The sequence below is a fragment of the Danio rerio genome, chromosome 6, assembly GCF_052040795.2.
Source record: "Danio rerio strain M-AB ecotype USA chromosome 6, GRCz13ab, whole genome shotgun sequence".
Classification (NCBI taxonomy): Eukaryota; Metazoa; Chordata; class Actinopteri; order Cypriniformes; family Danionidae; genus Danio; species Danio rerio.
This window is the reverse complement of record NC_141026.1, coordinates 34,157,897-34,172,795: the sequence shown is the minus strand read 5'-3', so window position 1 is coordinate 34,172,795 and position 14,899 is coordinate 34,157,897. Positions and strand designations below refer to the sequence as shown.

The 14,899-nt window shown below is 36.6% G+C and overlaps 1 protein-coding gene and 1 long non-coding RNA gene across 2 annotated transcripts in view; both read left to right on the top strand.

Annotated features, from left to right (window-relative positions):
* ror1 (receptor tyrosine kinase-like orphan receptor 1) overlaps positions 1–14,899 on the top strand; it is a 199,159-nt gene that overhangs the window by 68,646 nt on the left and 115,614 nt on the right. The gene's annotated exons all lie outside the window — the stretch shown is intronic.
* On the top strand, positions 7,156–10,723 carry LOC147836399 (uncharacterized). The gene is made up of 2 exons (XR_015493884.1): positions 7,156–9,110; positions 9,198–10,723. It is a non-coding gene; the product is annotated as an uncharacterized LOC147836399 (long non-coding RNA).

Sequence of the window (14,899 nt, the reverse complement as noted above, 5' to 3'; positions counted from 1 at the left end):
TTGGTTGCAGCTGGAAGGGCATCTGCTGTGCAAAACATATGCTGGTTAGTTGGCAGTTCCTTCTGCTGTGGTGACCATGATGAATAAAGGGACTAAGCCGAAGGAAAATAAATGAATAAATTAATGCTTAGCCTTGGTGTTGTTTTTTTAAATCTGCTCTTCATTCACTGAAACTGTTTTGTTTTGTGCATGTTGATTTTTTATTTTTATTTGATCTGCTATCTACTTTATAAAAAGCACTGCGTTTTATTTTTTGGTTTTGGTTTCTCCTTTGAGCCCTGTCATACACCTGGTGCAATGCGGTGCAAGGTGCGACGCAATTGTTGTTTGCTAGTTTCAGCTCAGCGCAAGAGTCGTTTTGACGTTTCGCACCACGCTGTTTAATTAGCAAATGCAGTTTTGCTCATTTGTGCACCTATAGACGTTCTGGGCCAAAAAAAAGGAGGCGTCTTAGAGCGCATTGTTGGCGCGTTGCAATTTTGAGGAACTAAAATACACTGTTCAATCGACCAGATCAAAGCAGGTCTATAGTCCAGCGCAGAGCACGTTAGTTGTGCGCCTCGCTTACACACTGCTTAATACACACAGGATGTACAGCAATACACAAATATCTTTACATATGAAAAAGAATTAAATAAGAATTATTGTTCATTTACTGTATTTGTTTGTTGAAAAAAAAGAACTGAATTTAGAAATAGTTTTGAAACAAATGTTTGCGCTTAAATGAAACAAATTATGTATAGGCTAATGGATGTCTGTGCGTACAACACTTTCCCTATACACGAGAGTGAAAGTAAAGAATGAGGAAGCTCATTCTCTCATTCTCGTGCTGTTGATGGTCTGATGGTTTTCTTACTAGTGAAGCGTTCAGTTTTTCCACTTACAAAGTCTGTCATGTAAATAGCAAATGTGCTTTTGCGCGACGCAACTGACTCTTAAAGGAAATGGAAGATGAGACTCTGATTGGTTTATTCTCAAAACACACCTATAACTCATTAAGAGAATAAGCTCAACCCTTTTAGACCATGCACTACAGCGCAAAACAGATTTTTCCATCCTTAAAATAGCAAAAGTGGATTTTGACACGCCCTTTATGCTTTTGCGCCCTGCGCTATGGACTTTGCGCATGGATCGTCAAAATAGAGCCCTTTGTGTTTTTAGTTTTGTATTGTTTTGTTTTTTTTAGATTTATAATTTTGTTATCATTTATTGAAATATATATATAGTATTGTTTTTAATTAGACCTTCATTTTACCTTTTTTAAGCTTCCCAAAGGAGCATAACTGTAAACAAAGAGAGCAGTCTGAGCAAATGAAATAAAACCTGTTTTTCTGGCTTTGAATGTGATTTGTTAAGGGGACAAAGTTTGTTTTTTGTTGATTGAATTTACAGCTGACTCTTTACAACCTTCCTCAACCACCATAACACCAGGCACTGTTTTCTCTTTTAAGTGAATCTGTGTAGAACATTCCCAGGCTGTTAAAGTTGGTTAGCATGAAATTTGCGATTAACATCCTTGCTGATACAGACAGGTCTAGTCATTGTTTGCTTATTTTAATGCTTGATGTGTTCTGAAGGTATGTCTATCATTTATCTGAACCTCACTGAATGGTTTGTAAGCCTCTATCTGCATTGCTGCGTCATGTCCAGCCCCCAGCACAGTCATGCTGCTCTTAGATTTTGTCTCATCACATTAATGGATTTTCTCACACTCAACCCTATATATTATATTACATTGTGTATAAACACAGACATATAATGAGGTGACACTTTTGATTATCCATAGGTTTTGAATCTTCACTTTTAATTCAATTTGGATTACAAGACTTTTGGGTGAACCTTTTCGGTGTCAAACTGGTTTAAATAATTTCATCTGTGCAAAATTTTCCATTGTGCATGATTTTTTCCCAGTTTTCCTTGGTTTTGCTTGTGTTTCCTAATATGAATGACAGCATGAGTATCGTTTGAAGGGTGAACCACATCTATCCAGTGATGTTTAGTGTACATTCATTATGGACTACTGCAATGTTGGTCTGTTTAGGCAGTCTCAGTGAAAATAGAAGTGAGTGGTAACACTCTGTTTGGGTAAATGAAGTGCCTCCTAGTAACAACCAAAGCATGTCAGTAAATAAAAGCCGATGGCCCAAAGCTACTGGCTGCCTTAAAACAACAGGAGTTGTAATTGCAGCATGCTGCAAGCTCCACTGCTGCTTTCTGCTCTGAATCTGAAAGGAAGAAGGGCTTTCATACGGAAATTAGAGGGCTTAGCAGTGGCTGTTTGGTTTGTTTGAGTAAACCATTGCTTTTATTTCGAACGTGCAGCAGTGGAGAGTGAGTTTTATGTGGTCTACATGTCGAGTAGTCATCAAAAGGAGTTGTAGTCAAACTCGTGTTCTCTGTGGGAGGAAACAGGACTAATCAAGGTATGGTTCGGGATGTATTTCAAGAGAACTGGAGGGGTGATACTGGCCTACACATTGCTGAAACCTTTGTCGGAGCTTGTCTCTCTCCAGGGAGATGATTCAGATAACTCACAGCACTTACAGTACTGATTAAACAGGCAGTAAAACATTTCTGGCAGAAGCCTTTTTTCTAGAAATCTGCAATAAAAAAATTAGGTAACAATATTTTAAATGTGTGTATTGTATTTTTAAACACCTTAATTAGTCATGTATTGATAATATTCATATTTAATTAACATATATTTAAATATTATGTGTAGGGATACAACAATTATAGATTTTGGTTATACAATCATAGTCCGGGGGGAATCCCAGTTTTACAGTTATTATCCATTTATTTATTTAAAAAAAAACTACTAGTTTAGAAAATCACATGAAACACATTTTTAATCTGTTTTATCTGTTTTATACTATTTGTCTATATTTCTTTTTATATATGTGTCTCTTTTATTCCTGTTTATATAAAGCACTTTGACTTGCCACTGTGTATGAAATGTGCTATATAAATAAACTTGCCGTGCTATATAAATAAACTTGCATAACCAAAAATACTGCACAAAATAGTAATAAAAAAACTAACAATAGTCCATTTCTCTTTGGACTTAAAAATAAATGAAAAAAAAAAAGTTTTAGGCTTTTAAACCCAAGTAAATAAATTAAATAAAAAAAAGTATGTGTCTAATGTAAATCTAAGCTACACATTAGCTAAGTATTTCTCTTATAAAGAGAGCAAATAGTCAAAGGCTGCTGAACCTCTGTCTGAAGGGCACTTTTGATCAGCTATTTTAAAAACTTGCTTGGTTTTTCCTTTAGTATTTTTTCATCTTATTCGTAGATATGCGTATATTCCATACAAAACATGAAGCTGATCAGTCAGTTGATGTCTTCAAGTGTGCTTATGACATTCTTTTAACTTGGTCCGCCTGGAAAGAGTGAGCATCGTTCGCAATTTACACACGTAAGCCGTGTACCTCCATTGGAAATAGCGAACTTGCGAATGCGCAAGACACAATATGTGACTGGCTCTCAGTTACAGTAATAGCCCCAGCCATAGTTTATCAAGTGTGTGTGCATATTAGCCTTGGTGTACGAGCTTAGACATTTTTTTTTAATTAGCGCACAGTTGGCATAACTTTTAGTTGCAGCAGTTTTGTTCCATGAAGAAATGTGGTGTTGAGAAGCCTTTACGATTAATTAACCATGATGAATAAAATCATTAATTAAAAATTTAAAGAGCAAAAAACATACAAATATATATTGCATTTAAAAATTTAAAATTTATTATTTTATTAAAAATTAATTTAAGATATTAATTAATTTAAAGTGCATCATACTTTAAGTTTCTGAGTTTAATTTAGCATGAGAATGATGTTTTACTGCACTATACAAAAAAATAAATATTTTCTCTAGTAGAAAGACTATATAAAGTATACAGTAATCAACATTTGAAGTGCATCAACCTTTTCATCAAAGTCCTAAAACAATTAAACAACACCCACTCTTGCTTATAAAACAATTCTGAAAAACATATTTGATTCACTTCAAATTTTGACTACTCTATATAATTATATATCTGCTAAAGTACTAAAGTATAAAGTACTCCAATAATCTTTATTAATAACATCGACAAGTCTCTTTCACAGTATATGTTAAAATATTTTAAACATGACACAAAATCAATTGCAAGTTTTTCATTACCAAAAAAAAAAAAATCCCTTGCTTTGCATGTTTTAGAGTTTTAATAGGTTTCTTCCTTGAGCCAACAGAAACTCCTCAATTCCTGCTTTGCTCTCTGCAGCTCATCTCTGTTTGATGGCACAGCATATCTGCCCTCTGTCCCTGGCCGAAAAACCCATAGGTCTCTTTTAAATGAAATGAAGCGCTTTAGTTGTTTTTCTTTCGTCAAGACTTGGCGTGTGCAGAAGCAGCAGAACAAAGCCTCCGCTTTCCTATAGTGAATGTGCAGCCAGATCTACGCCATCCAAACTTGGCATAGAAACTTGGAGCCAATCTGTAAGCAATTTAGCTCCGTGGAAGCAGCTTTTCGAGAGAGACAGCATTCGAGAAGGAGATTTCTTATAAATGGTAATAGTGTTCGGCAGTCAGTAAGTACGCTTCAAATTAAAATGTGTTGAAAAAATCCTTAAAGGCAATCAAAAACGAATACCCACAAAAGATTGAGTTAGATATTACAGTAATCATTTCCGGCAAGGCCTTTCTTTTCTGAAAGCGGTGGTCTTGAGAAGAGCGTTTCAGTTGCTGTGTGCATGCGGCTGGATGTGTTTCGTTGGTGCTTGTAAAGAATTGCTCGCGTGACTGTTATGATTATGTCACCCTTATGCTCTCCAAATCCGCCGGTCCGCCGTGGAGTCGTAAGTATTGACCTGCACGGACCAGACGGTGGGATCATATAACTGATATCATGTGACTGACTTTACGAGGCAGGTGGTGCAGGGTCGTGCTCTCTGCCTTTATTAGACCAAAGCAAACTCAAAGACTCTTTTGTGCTGTGCCATCTCTTTACTGAAGCGGACCATGAGAAATCGAGATCCTTCTTATGGCTCTGTTATACTATTGAGAAGTATGAGTGATATTTTTTTAAGGTATGATGTGTAGTGCCATGTTTTCCCCCTTTTTAAAAAGAAGACAAGAGAGCATAATTTTGAGTCTGCGCAGAAATGTAAAAGCTAGTGTTAAATAGAAATAATAAGAACAAAAAATTGTGAAGTATGCAAAAAACAGGGTATCTGCAGGGTCTTAAAACGTCTTAAAATTTAAAATCTTAATTTACAGTCTTAAATTCACTAGATTATTGGGCTGTAAGTCATGAATCATTATACACAGGTCTTAATTTCCCTATGTCCATGTAAAGCTTTACCCAAATGGGGCGAACACCCATCCAATCGGAATGCTCTTTCCATCTCAATAAGTGGCATTCCATCTCAATAAAAAAAAAATAGCAAAATATTTTTTACCAATACTTTAATTATTTACCAATATAATTTGATTGTCTTCCTTACAATAGCATTTGTTTTTAATGTTCTTTCATGTTTAACTGGGCCTGTAGAAAAGCGTTTAGCCTTGTGTAAGCAACTTCATTCACAGTGGTCTTAAAAAGGTGTTAATAAGTCTGAAATTTGACTTAATGAAACTTGTAGAAACGTTGAAAAATTAAACCACACACTTAACTTGTTTCTTAACCAACCATCGACCTGCCTAGTTAACCTAATTAACCTAGTTAAGCCCTTAAATGTCACTTTAAGCTGTAAAGAAGTGTCTTGAAAAATATCTAGTCAAATATGTGCTGTCATCATGGCAAAAACAAAATAAATCAGTTATTAGAAACTATTATGTTTAGAAAAGTGTTGATATGTATATTTACAGTTGAAGTCAGAATTATTAACCCCTGTTTATTTTTTCCCCAATTTCTGTTTAATGGAGAGAAGATTTTTTCAACACATCTAATAATGATAGTTTTACTAACTCATCTCTAATAACTGATTTATTTTGTCTTTGCCATGATAACAGTTAATAATATTTTACTAGATCATTTCAAGACACTTCTATACAGCTTAAAGTGACATTCAAAGGCTTAATTAGGTTAATTAGTTTAGCTAGGCAGATTAGGGTAATTAGGCAAGTAATTTTATAACTTTTATAACTCTTTATATTGTTCTGTAGACAGTCGGAAAAGAATTAGTTTAAAGGGGCTAATAATTTTGACCTTAAAATGTTTCATAAAAAATAAAAACTGCTTTTATTCTAAACCAAATAAAACAAATAAGACTTTCTCCAGAAGAAAAAATATTATCAGACATTTCAGAAAATTTCCTGAATCTAATAAACATCGTTTGGGAGGCTAATAATTCAGACTTCAACTATATATATATATATATATATATATATGTGTGTGTGTGTGTGAGTGTGTGTGTGTGTGTGTGTGTGTGTGTGTGTGTGTGTGTGTGTGTGTGAATCTAATAAACATCGTTTGGGAGGCTAATAATTCAGACTTCAACTATATATATATATATATGTGTGTGTGTGTGTGTGTGTGTGTGTGTGTGTGTGTGTGTGTGTGTGTGTGTGTGTGTGTGTGTGTGTGTGTGTGTGAATCTAATAAACATCGTTTGGGAGGCTAATAATTCAGACTTCAACTATATATATATATGTGTGTGTGTGTGTGTGTGTGTGTGTGTGTGTGTGTGTGTGTGTGTGTGTGTGTGTGTGTATTAGTATATAAATGTATATATATATATATATATATATATATATATATATATATATATATATATATATATATATATATATATATTAGTATATAAATGTTTATATATATATATATATATATATATATTTTTTTTTTTGTAAACAAGCAAACATTTGTTTTAATTTGTATCATTTTACACATCTACAGTAAATCAGACTTTTAAACAAATTATGTTTAATAGTGGGGAAAAAATAAGCTATTGTAATCTAAAAAAAATCATCTTAGTTCACAAATGTTGCACATACGAATAGCCATACATATTTTCCATAAACTATCCTTTAACAGAATGTGTTCAGTCTACATTAATCTGAGATCTCTGTTATTAAATGTTTTTAATCTCTTTCTTTGTTCTTTCTCTCTTTTTTCCATGTTCCCTTCTCTCCCCCTCATGTTCCTGAATGGATGATCACCTTGTTGACCCTGTAGGTGAGTTTATTTCTCCACTCCCTCCACAGTTATTTTTTTACAGCAGATGTTTCTTTTGCTCATTTCTGAGGTCTTTACCTCTTTTGTAGACACTTAATTATGAGAAATATAAACTTGTAAAGGATGGTTCTTTCTGGGGAAAAAAGCATTTGGGACAAAGTCCGTATTTTAAAACTTTTGAACTGTTGTGCTAGAGTTGAAGCACACATTCATCAAGCATTTAATGCTTTATCTGCAGCAAATGTGCCATTTTTAGATCAGATCATCATTCACCGACTGTACGAAATATGTGCACGGCTACACAGTGTTCCCAGTGGTCTTTTGAGAGATATTGGCCATTAGGACTGCAAGATATACCGGACACTTTAGTACAAAATAGGTCCTAAGGGTATATGGGATGGCTAAGTCTGTGCTTAGCCATGCCAAAATGTTTGACATTGGAAATTTGTTTTATTTTGTCTTGATTTGTTGCCGTTTTGTGTTTTTGTATGTTTTTGATTTGTGTTTTGGTTATTGTCCTGTATTTTGTCATTCGTTTGTTTGTTTGTTTTTTGCTTTGTTGTCTTTCTCTTTATCTTTTTGTTTTTGTTTAGTTATCATATTTAACAAACCGTTTACTACAAATTGTATTTAATTTTGCCCACATGGATAATTAAATATTAATCAGATGATGTCATTACTCCGCTGTGCCATTAGCCAATTGTTGCATTGCCGATCATGATTTCGTGGATCAATTGATCAGACCTTCACAACACATGCAGCGATCTCAGATAAATTCATCCAGACATTTTAATCTGATTCAACTTGTTTGAAGAACCAAATAAGCCAAATATCAGTTATAAGGATTAAAAGATCAAGGCTCAGTTTCACAAACAGGGCTTAGATTAAGCCAGGACTAGGCCTTAGTTAAATTAGGCTATTTAAGCCACATTTATAAAAATGGCCTTACTGGTGTGCACCTGGAGACAAAAAATGACACTGACATATTTTAAGACATCTCACCACAAGTTATTTTGAGTTGAAACAGCTCAAACATGCAAATACATCTTGACCAGCCTTAAACCTTGTTTGTGAAACCGGGGGCAAGGATCTGTCAGATCATCTTAGATCAGTGGTCCTCAACATTTTCATCACTGCAGACAGAAGAATTTTAGAATTGTTTTAGAATTTTGCCACAGACCGGGGGAGGTGGGGGGTGTGATGTTGTTGCTAGGCGACCATCAACCATTTTCTCAGAGGATAACAGCTAACAAAACATTACTGTCACTCTGATACAAGTTTTATTTATGGAAAAAAAACTTCAAAGCACTGCAGTGTTCAGGTGTTCAGTGTTTTTCTGAGATAATTAGTCTACCGAAATGTGGATATTCCATACAAGCTGAAGCTGAACGGCCAATTCCTGTCATGTGACTCGCAGTGCGTTCGCAGGATTCATTTAACTTGGTGCGTTTGGTCTGGAAGGCGGGAACGTGTCACGTCGCTTGTGCAAGCAAGCCACGCACCTCCATTGGAAACAATGAACTTGTGGGAACAGAATATGCACAATAGACACGATATGCAAATGGCCCCTAAAAGGCTGCTGTCATTTAGGATCTCAATCAGATTCACCAGATTTGTTGACAAATAGATTACGAATCCATTCCTTGACAGTTCGTGGATCCCTCATTGGTTTTCACTTTCCATAGACATCTGTTTCTTACTCATTTTGCTGCTTGTGGGTTAAATTTGGGTGCTCAAGTGACTAAGATGTAACTGAGAGAATACGGTCAATTTTCAAAATAAAAGATTGTTCAGACTCCGATAATGAATAAAACGGAAATAATAAATGATTTCTTCTTCCAGTACCAATTGATCTACGGACTGGTACTGTTCTGCGGCCTGGTGGTTGAGGACCACTTTCTAAGATTATTTAAGCGAGGTACAAAGAATGGACCCCAGGCCAGCAGTCTTCTCTTGTCCTCCACTGCTGTCTCTGTTCTTAATTTTCCAAAGCTCCCCCGTGAGACTCAAGACAGGGGACGCACACAGGTGACAGACACTAGTGCCACCAGCCTCGTTCTACTTTCAAGGCTCTCAACCCTGCACTACTCGCTACAAACCTTTTTGAGTAAAAAAATGCTAACTTTAGTACTTTAATGCTAATTTTATAGAGGGTTTTGCATCGTAAATTCATACACACATACATACATACATACATACATACATACAAACGTACATGCATGCTTATATACACACAAACGCGCACACACAGACACAAAAACAACCACACATATATGCACCCTAAAAAGTTGCAATATTAATGGTGGCTTAATCTGAGGCAGAGCTACAGGATGAAACTGAACAGATAATGCTTCAAACTTGCAGAGAAAACCACTGACTCTCTTAAGTCAATTGTTCAGGAAGCTGGGCTGATTTCCAAAGGATGTGGTTAGATGGATCTCTTGATTTTAAGCTTAGCATTTCGTAATGCCAGATATTTTTCCTCTGATGACTTTGACAAAGAGGTGGGTGCTGTGAGATTCAGCATGAAGGTGAAGTTGAATAGCAGCCGTGTAAAACAGTGTATACGTATATGTATAAATATGGATTTACTATTGCACTGAATATCACAGTGTATGTTCTGCATGAGCTCCCAGCACAGCTATTATGGGTGACTTGCAGCTCTTGTAGGACTTTTGGCTCAATGCAGATGCACTTCACCTCTGATGTGAGATATGGGATGCCGCGTTTTCCACAGAGACGTCCCTGAAGGGCAAAATCAAAGCTTCCATTAGTTAAAGGTCCCTGCTGTTCCCATTTAAGGCTAACTCTGAAACTTGAGAGAAGAAACAACTGTCTAAGTTCGCTTTGTGTTGGAAATGTGCACATTAAGAACAGACAAAAGTTTTCAAAAGGTTATTCTTCCCTCATGTTCGACTCTTCCTCTTCTTTTGTAATCACTTCTTCAGATGTAATCAAAGTTTTTTCCATCTGCTTTGCATCTAGGAAGCTTTTCTCAAAGCCTGGCAAAAGTGCTCATTAGCAAAGGCACTGGAATGGTAATGCTTCTTACTGGGAGCCTCAGAGTGTGTGTGAATGCCTTCAAGCTTGAATTATGTAAATGTTTGGGCTTGTGCAGTGTTGTGGTTGCAATTTTGGGGCAAATGCGTCTCTCCGTTCAGAGATGAGACTGCAGATGAAGGGGATTGTGAGGAACTGGCGGGAGGCATTTGTCTCTCTCTATTTCTCGCATGGTCTCATTATTACACTCTCAATTTTCTCACTTTCAGACCTCTGTATATCAGGTGACTGACACGTTGAAGCTGTGTGTTTAGCTCAGTCCTCTGTCATGTCACCTCATGTTTGACTAATTGCACTGCTACTTGCATTACAGGACTCTTTATCCTGTCACCTTAGCTGACATTGTTATTACTTCCCCCTTTAAACCCCGTCAGAGTGAGGTAATTTACTTTCGAAAGAACCATTCGCTTCAAAGAGAAAGGATGTAAATAATACATCAGTGTGGTCGTGTCCAAAAGCTCTGTTATGTCCATAACACTTTGGAATATTGCAAGAGATTTAGTGGAAATTAAAAGAGAAATTTAGGGACTTGGTTTAAATGTGAAGTTAGTCAATCAAGACGCAGCTTAGGAAAGTGTTACTTTTCTAATTGTATGCTTTGGCAGTGTTTTCACAACACCATTTTTAAATAAGAACGGAACTGCTAATAAAGTTTTTTGGCTGTTATTTAAAGCACATTGGCACTCTGCAAACTCTTAAAAATAAGAATGATTCAGGCTTGAAAAGGATTTTACCAGCGATGTAAGGGTCTATTTGACTCCTGCTAGTGGAAACTGAAAGCATAAGTTAATTACATGAGATTAAGTCATTCAAATCACCATCATTTTAATGTTAAATTTAAGAAGCTCACAAACAAAACAAATTATAAATGCTGGAAAAAAATAGCTAATTATTTTTAAAGTTGTATCTTAGTGGACAGAATACTGCAGTTCCATATACTGCATTGGTTTAATAGGTTAAATTGTTCTCTGATATCTACATAGTAGGTTTATGGCTTCAGTAAGTTCAAAAAACTTCAGAAAATTTTTTTAAGCTCATTTATATAATACACATAGAATCAGACGGTCCATAATTGACCATATATAGCTCGTGTCTGGAATATTAATGAGCTTGGCTCTGATGTGCCACTCGCTAAACACAGACAAATATAAGAGTAATGTTAACCTATTTCAAGAGTTCCCACTTAGCTGATGATTGATTATAAAGCTTGTTTGGCATGCTGTCCCTGGAGAGAGCCCTGAGCTCATAAGATCCTCGAGCCCAGGGCTTCCTCCCGTTTGCAAGGCGAGAGGGGACTTTGAGCTCAGGTAGATCTCGAGGACTCCCCTGCTTTAATAGTTAATGAACAGATAGTGATTGCTCTTAAGAGATAACTAATTACTAAGAGCATGTCTATGGTGCCGATTTGGATTAGTCAATTAACTTAAGTTGCATGTTTTTGGATGGTGGGAGGAAACATGCAACTTAAGTTAATTGACTAATCCAAATCGGCACTATAGACATGCTCTTAGTTATTAGTTATCTCTTAAGTGCTAACCACGGGGCCACCGTGCCACCCATCTAGGAAAGGAGGAGGAGTAGGGGTGGAAGGAGGGATTCTTCAAAACGAAGATGGCTGTTATATGGAACTTAGGGTATTTATAGTGGTTTTAATAGTGGCTTAGGAATTGTCTGGTTGGTGAATCCTAAATTGAATAAATTGAGCTGGAAGCAATCATAAGCACGTGATCCTCTCAAAATTAGTCTACAAATAAACTTTGCTTTGCACACCAGATCTGTTGTGGATAAAGGCTAAACTATAATTAAACTTGACAAAAGAGAGTGATAGCGATATATCTCGATATATCTAGAAAACATAGCCAGAAGTTTGTATCAACCTCTGCATGAAGATATGACAGTTGAGCTCAGTGATTTAACATGATTCAGCAGTCTATATGTGTTTTGTTGAAAAATATGCATCAGATTTCAGAAAACACACAATAAATTAACAAAAGATGTAACTAAACATACCTTATGCCACTTCGGTGTGGAGAAGAATAAATGTGTAATCTGTAAATCTTGCATTTTGTGTCCTGAGGTGAGTTTGAAACATGCCTCAAGCTTTCATTGCCCAGTTACGCACAGTAAAAAACTTAGGGCTCGCGTTTTTAAAATAAAAGTCTCACATACATAGTGATATGCTTAAAACAATTGAGAGAGGAAAATTACCACTGCTGTATCACTAGAAAACGTTATTTATTTATTGAAAGCACCCTGAGGTGTGCATATTAATGCTTTCGGAGCTTTTTGATTACCTCAGAGCTGCATATGAGTCATGTTCTCTTGATGGTGTAGCTGCTCATCAGGTCCAGATTAATGATCTAAAGTAGGCCTACATGCAAATGTGGAGAGCATGGCCCATGAGTCTCGTCACAGTTTGCTTTGTCCTCTGATTGGCCCATTGTTCACCAGGGTTTTATATGAGAATTTACATGAGAACCAGGAAACAGTGGTGTCTGAGGCTCACCGTATGCCCATTTTTATATACCGATCTTTTATTATTCTACTATGCCTTGGTATACATTATAGGGCATCTTTAATGTACGCTTTTATCAGTATATGGGATTAAAGCCATGATTTTTGTGCACCTTTAAAGTAATAGCAACCTGTAAGACTTATTGGTTGAAGGACTGGTTGCATAATCCATTTTCCTAGTTACCTAGTTGACCGAACCCGACGGGACCCAACGGGTTCGGATGGGTTCGAGCTTAATTTCTTTTACTTTGATTAGCACGAGAAAGTAATCAAATCGTTTGTTACAACATTAAATCCATCCCTGCAAAGGTTAAACAAATGATGTCGGAGAAGTCAAAAAGAGTTAATTTTGACTGCGGTCAGGCTAGCTGCCAGTTCAATAAGAACGTTCATTCTAGCCACCTTGGTATTTCGGCAGTCGCTCATGCACTGCGTATTACGGAAAGAAAACCCCCGCAAACGCTGGAAGAACATCCAAACTCCACACAGAAACACCAACTGTCCCAGCTGAGGCTTAAACCAGCGACCTTCTTGCTGTAAGGCGACAGCCCTACCTACTGCGCCACTGTGTCGCTGGCAATTTAGAATTGATTGTAATATAAATCGTGTGGAAAGACTTGTTTTTATTGGTGTGTAGGCCAATTTAAAGGCTTAAGTTTATGTACCTAGGCCTATAGAGAGCTGCAATGTTACGATGTTACAGCGGACTTATTTTATTTCTTTGTTCCAACTTCCATGTGGCCTATAGCCTAGCCTACGTTTGTTATGAATAAATGCCTCAATCTTAAAACAAAAGCCAAAAGAGCTGTGTGCATGTGCACATTTGAATAATGCCAGGCTGTAAACTGGTTCGAGCTCTTAAAAAGGTGTCAATCAAAATGTACTTGTCAGACTCGGGACCTATCAGGCCTAACTTTTATGGCCCGATTACACCTCTAATAAGAGTAGGTCTTTTGAAACCATGCAAGGCTATCTTAGCTACTACATAACCCTAGCCATGGGTTCAGAAAATGTAAAGATGTGTTTTCATGTGTTAGAGTGTGCAGTGGGATGTGCTGTCAGACTCAGTGATTAGTTGTGTACAGATGGACATGAGGTAATATTGTTATTGTGCTGGCCTCAAGTGTCCGATCCAGTCACAATGATTGGAGAGTTTTGTCTTCAGAGAACAAACTTATTGTGTTCCACAATAATAAATGGTCGTTTTCTCCACATATGTTTGAAAAACTGCATCTCCTGTTGATTTCAAGGCCAATCCTTTAATTTGTTGACATATTTAATGTGCGCAAGATGCAAACAACATCTATGAGCAATTAATAATTGTAGCATTTATAAAAAAAAAACTTGTCAAAGCTGTAAAACGTATTATGTTTTGCATTGAGTTTTTGAGGTTAAGTAGTGCAGGTTTATTTTTGTTGCAGCACAGCCATGTAATTACACGTTAAGGGAATCAGTTGTAAAACAAGTAAAAATTTGTTGAGTCTTGTGAAGTCTACTTGTGAGGTATCAAGGTACTGAGAGAGAGAAAAGAGCTGCCCTCAGGAGACAGGGATGAGGAAAGGTTAATGCCTGTGTGTGTGTGTGTGTGTGTGTGTATGTATGTGTGTGTGTGTGTGTGTGTGTGTGTGTGTGTGTGTGTGTGTGTGTGTGTGTGTGTGTGTGTGTGTGTGTGTGTGTGTGTACTGGTTTTGGTGGTTTATTTGGACACATTTGTATAATGTTAGAGTTATGGCCTTGGTATTACAATGACGAGGCTGTTTATGAGAATATGCCTTGTGTCCTCGTAATTCAAAACTGTTAAATCAAACTTAATGTGACCTTTTCACATTTAAAATTTGCCACAGGTTTCCTGAGGGTCAGGTTTAGGGGTAGGGTTAGAATAATGACACACTAGAGTTTGATCATGCAATATTTGTTGTATGGTGCTGCAAAGAGAGCAGGGATGAAACACGTTGATTAGACATTGATAAAGTGAGCAATAAGTTTCTCTTATAGGTCACTTTTTTTTTTTTTTTTTGATTAGAGTTCACCAAGCTTAAACTTTGGAACATGGTGACATGCAAAATTTTTTGCATGAGCTTGCAGTTCCAGTTTGCTGCATTCACGTGTGTATGAATGGAAGTGTATGGAGCAAAAAGTGCTGTATGACAGAGACTTAAGGCCATATTAT